The sequence below is a fragment of the Panicum hallii genome, chromosome 3 (genome assembly GCF_002211085.1).
Source record: "Panicum hallii strain FIL2 chromosome 3, PHallii_v3.1, whole genome shotgun sequence".
Taxonomy (NCBI): Eukaryota; Viridiplantae; Streptophyta; class Magnoliopsida; order Poales; family Poaceae; genus Panicum; species Panicum hallii.
In genome coordinates, this window is record NC_038044.1 from 2,235,460 (window position 1) to 2,241,050 (window position 5,591).

Genomic DNA, 5,591 nt, shown 5'->3' on the forward strand with positions numbered 1-5,591 from the left:
GGTTCATCCCGCATCGCCAGTTCTGCTTACCAAAAATGGCCCACTTGGAGCTCCCGATTCCATGGCACGGCTCACCGGAGCAGCCGTGCCGTCCTACCTATTTAAAGTTTGAGAATAGGTCGAGGGCGTTGCGCCCCCGATGCCTCTAATCATTGGCTTTACCCGATAGAACTCGTAATGGGCTCCAGCTATCCTGAGGGAAACTTCGGAGGGAACCAGCTACTAGATGGTTCGATTAGTCTTTCGCCCCTATACCCAAGTCAGACGAACGATTTGCACGTCAGTATCGCTTCGAGCCTCCACCAGAGTTTCCTCTGGCTTCGCCCCGCTCAGGCATAGTTCACCATCTTTCGGGTCCCGACAGGCGTGCTCCAACTCGAACCCTTCACAGAAGATCAAGGTCGGCCAGCGGTGCGGCTTGTGAGGGCCTCCCGCTCGTCAGCTTCCTTGCGCATCCCAGGTTTAAGAACCCGTCGACTCGCACGCATGTCAGACTCCTTGGTCCGTGTTTCAAGACGGGTCGGATGGGGAGCCCGCAGGCCGTTGCAGCGCAGCATCCCGAGGGACACGCCGTTAGGCGCGCAAGAACCGGCCGTGCCGACGACGGCTACTGGAGGCACCTAAGGCCCCCAGGCTTAGGCCGCCGGCGCAGCCGACAACAGTCCACGCCCCGAGCCGATCGGCGGACCAGCAGAAGCCGTTCCGCATACGACCGGGGCGCATCGCCGGCCCCCATCCGCTTCCCTCCCGGCAATTTCAAGCACTCTTTGACTCTCTTTTCAAAGTCCTTTTCATCTTTCCCTCGCGGTACTTGTTCGCTATCGGTCTCTCGCCTGTATTTAGCCTTGGACGGAGTTTACCGCCCGATTTGGGCTGCATTCCCAAACAACCCGACTCGTTGACGGCGCCTCGTGGTGAGACAGGGTCCGGGCCAGACGGGGCTCTCACCCTCCCAGGCGTCCCTTTCCAGGAAACTTGGGCCCGGTCCGTCTCTGAGGACGCCTCTCCAGACTACAATTCGGGTAGTGAGGCTACCCGATTCTCAAGCTGGGCTACTCCCGGTTCGCTCGCTGTTACTAGGGGAATCCTTGTAAGTTTCTTCTCCTCCGCTTATTTATATGCTTAAACTCAGCGGGTAGTCCCGTCTGACCTGGGGTCGCGGTCCGAGCACCAAGGCGCTACGGTCGTGAATGGGTCCTTTAGGCCAAGGAGCTAGCTGCGTGTCGGGACACGACACCGAGAACAACTTATGTCGCCCACCACATGCAGGTGCCCGACACGGTATGCCAGCAGCCACAACTTCAGCCCACCACACCATGAGGCGCGGGGAGCCAAACACCACGTCCGTACCCAAGGATGGGTTGGGAGTTGTCAGACCCGGGGCTACCGGGCTGGGCATGTAGCGTAGTCTAAAAGAGGTTTAAGAGATTAAGTCCGTCTTATCTCTTATTCATTTTGTTTATCTCTTATTTATCCCGTTTAAATAGGAGATAGAGCTAACCAACACGGAGAGGATCTACTCGAGATATGTTCTGGTATGATCCCTCAACGAAGGTTGGTTAGCACCTTTGTAACCCTGGCCTCTCGGATATATAAGGGAGGTCAAGGACCCCCCTCAAAACAGAAGATCATTAGGTCATTCTACACAGAAGGCAATACAAACCATACAGGACGTAGGGTGTTACGCTCCGTGCGGCCCGAACCTGTCTAAGTCTTGTGTTCCTTGCATCTTCGAGTTCCTGATCTCGGCGTCTCCTCACCCAAAACTTACCACCTTGGGTATATCCCTCGGTGGGCAGCCGGTTAAATACCGACAGCTGGCGCGCCAGGTAGGGGAGCGCGTCGAAGATCCACCGGCGAGCTCGATGGCATCGTTCAGATTCTTCAGGTCAGTTCCCTCTCAGGGCACGACGTTCGTTTTTGGTTCATGGGTCTGCATCGCAGATGGTGCGGGCAGTTTCCGGCGATTCCTCGTCGACATAAAGCCAAAGACCTCCGCTGCGGATCTCCGCAGCGACCTCGACAAGTTCGTCGACGACCTCGACAACTTGCCGCTTCACGCTACCGCAACACAGATCGGGATGGAGTCTGCTCCAGCCTCAACTTCTTCTGGTGTTGCGACAACTCCCCCTGGTTTGGATTCGTTCCAATCTAGGGACCTGCATAACCGATCTCAACTCGGCTTGTGCGATGAGGCCACTAACCTTCAGGAGGCCCATGCTTCTGGGCCCTTCTCCGCGTTCGAGAAGGACCTGGGCTTATTACTCCAAATCGGAAAGCTTGAGGCCACCGCGTATCGGGGGGCTTCGGGCTGTTCCGGTACCGGTAATCTGGTGGTCACCTCCTTGCCGGAGGGGCACGTGGTGCACTGGAGGGGCGTGACGCTCCCCAAACTACTCGAGGCAGAGGGCCGACTCGTGGCTCACCTTGAGCCCTTGCCTTTTCAAGAAGGCAGGCCGCTGGCCACCGAGGCTGAGGGGTCGACTGAACTAGTCGACGAAAGTTCTCATGAGCTTTCCTCCCGCCAGGTGCTGATGGCCGAAGAAGGCGAGGACGATGGGGATTTTCCCATCGACAACCTTGAAGCGATCTCTGAGGATGAGATCACAGCCAACGTCGGTGACGAGAACGACACCGATCGTGAAGCGCGGAGGGCCAGAAACAGGGCCCGTACAATCCGGCGAAGGAGGGCCAACGAGCGTAGGCGATCTATGCATCGCGGGCTTGATCCTGAGTTCGCCGCCGTCAGCGAATGGGGTTTTCGGACTCCGGTGGCCAACATCGCCAGGGTAACGGCCATCCTCGAGCGCAGCCATGATCCGGAGGTACGTCAGGCACTCCTCTACGCGCAGAGGGCTTGGATCCAGTTGGATCAGCACAACCCGGCGCTTACCATCAGGGAGGAGCGCGTGGGCGAGAGTCGAAGTCAGGCTCACAGCCGAACGGCTGGCGGCCGTCCCCGACACCAGCCCAGCAACGACAATGCTTGCGGGAGCCAAACCCCTAGCGGGAGGCAGCAGCCACCGCAAAGGGGTCAGCCATGACAAGCCCATCATCGACTTCCTCCGGAGGATCTGCGCCAGCACATCAATGAAGGCCGCGATGCGCGCACCGTGATTTCTTCCAGGCGCAAGACCCGTGAAGAAATCGAAAATGAAGGTACTGACTGTAGCGATCGATTTCCTGCTTTCTCTGCACGTTTCAGCAGCTACAAGTACCCAGAAGGTTTCAAACCTGTCGGCATCACCAAGTACGACGGCAAGCAGGCTCCTCAGCAATGGCTCCGTTGTTACTCCACGGCTATCGAGGTAGCAGGGGGTTCAAACGTTACTAAAGTCGTCTATTTCCCGATGGCTTTGGATCCTGCGCCGCTCACTTGGCTGGAGAGCCTCGGCAGCAACTCCATCGACTCCTGGGAACGGCTTAAGAAGGTCTTCATCGACAATTTCCAGGGAGCGATTGCTCGTGCAGGTACTCGACATGATCTTGCCCAGTGCAAGCAAGAACGCAACGAGCTCCTGCGATCCTACACGCGTCATTTTTTCGACGTTCGTGCCACCATCGCGAACATCTCGGAAGAAGACATCATCGACTGTTTCTACAACGGCATCACCGACCCCTGCATCTATAGGGATTTCGGGCGGAACAGGCCAAAGACCGTTGCGGGCCTTCGTGACATGATGCACGATTGGTCCGAACAGGAGGAGAAGATGCGGGAGCGGTTCCCGCGGCGTCAAGATAACAATCTGCGGTGCCCAAACGACAACCGCAATGACTCAAGCCAGCGGGACTTTTCGGGTTCACTCCAAAAACGAAAGCCAGATAATGTTATCGCGGCTATCGATCGTCCTTCGCGGGGCAAGAAGTCGACGACGCAGGAGGAGTTCGAGAAACTCCTGCAGAAGAAGTGCCCATGGCATCCGGGCGCCAGCCATGCTGCCATTGACTGCTACCACCTTCGGAGGACGTTCAGCAACACCGGTGGTGGAAAGAAGAATAAGAAGCCTGCTGACAAAGAGCCCGAGGATGACGATCACGATGACCAGGGGCGTAATCCGAAGTTTCAGGATGCCTCGAAGGTCGTCAACGTTATCTTCGGCGGAGATGAGGATTTCGGTTCCAGGAGGGACCAGAAGCTGCTCCTTCGGGAGATCCTATCCATCGAGCCGGCGGTACCACGGCCACTTCGTTGGTCGGAGGTCCCCATCTCGTTCTCTCGCGACGATCAGTGGACGAGCTTCTCGGAGCCCGGTAAGTTCCCCTTGGTCCTGGATCCTGTGGTAGCAGAGGTCAAGCTTACCAAGGTCCTCATCGATGGCGGGAGCGGGCTCAATATCATCTTCGTCAGTACTCTGAAGAAGATGGGCCTGGATTTCAAAGATATGCTGGTGCCCAGCAAGTCTCCCTTTTACGGGATCGTCCCAGGTAATGCGGCGCATCCGCTTGGCACGGTGGTCCTCCCAGTCACCTTTGGCACGCGGGAGAACTATCGTACCGAGTTCATCAAGTTTGAGGTGGCTACTTTTGATTCCTCTTACCATGCAATATTGGGTCGTCCGGCACTAGCTAAGTTCATGGCAGTGCCGCACTATGTTTATCTGCTTCTTAAGATGCCAGGACTCGGTGGAGTGCTCACCCTCCGTGGCGACTTGAAGAAGTCATACGACTGCAACCAGGAGGCGATCCAATATGCTTCGACTACTCGTGTGCCAGATGCTTCGGGAGAAGTACTCGCGGCCGTGCAGCAGCTTTCCCAGTCTGGGCTGGAAATTCCCTCCAAGAAGGCCAGCAAGTCGAGCATCCAGTCGACTGATGGCGTGGCCCTCAAGACAATCCAGCTCCAGGAGGGAGATTCATCTAAGACCGCCGTCATTGGCACGGGCTTAGGCGACAAATAGGAACTCGCGCTCGTCAGCTTTCTTCGGGCTAACCGAGACATATTCGCTTGGAAACCTGCGGACATGCCAGGGGTGCCCAGGGAGTTGATCGAGCATGCTTTGAATGTAGACCCGAAGGCCACGCCCAAGAAGCAACGGCTGCGGAGGTTTGCCCACGACAAGCGGGAGGCCATTAAACGGGAGATTGCTAAACTTCTCGCGGCTGGATTCATTAAAGAAGTAATCCATCCAGAGTGGGTAGCGAATCCCGTTCTTGTAAAGAAAAAGAATAATGAATGGAGAATGTGTGTCGACTACACCGATCTCAACAAGCATTGCCCAAAAGATCATTTTGGGCTGCCGCGCATTGACCAAGTCGTCGATTCGACGGCTGGATGTGTCCTTCTTTGTTTTCTTGATTGTTACTCAGGGTATCATCAGATTGCGCTCAAGGAGGAGGACCAAATCAAGACTGCATTCATCACCCCGTACGGGACTTACGCCTACAAAACAATGTCCTTCGGGTTGAAGAATGCAGGGGCAACATACCAACGTGCGATCCAGATGTGTTTCGCGGATCAGCTACACCGGAATGTTGAGGCTTACGTGGATGACGTGGTCATCAAGACCAGGGATTCCGATAACTTGATCGAAGATTTGGAAGAAACATTTAGCAGTCTACGCAGATATCGGTGGAAACTCAATCCCACCAAG

General features: G+C 56.1%; 1 pseudogene; it reads left to right on the forward strand.

The window, feature by feature from the left end:
- Positions 1–486: 486 nt before the first annotated feature.
- LOC112886887 lies at positions 487–1,187 on the forward strand (annotated as a pseudogene).
- Positions 1,188–5,591: the final 4,404 nt, after the last annotated feature.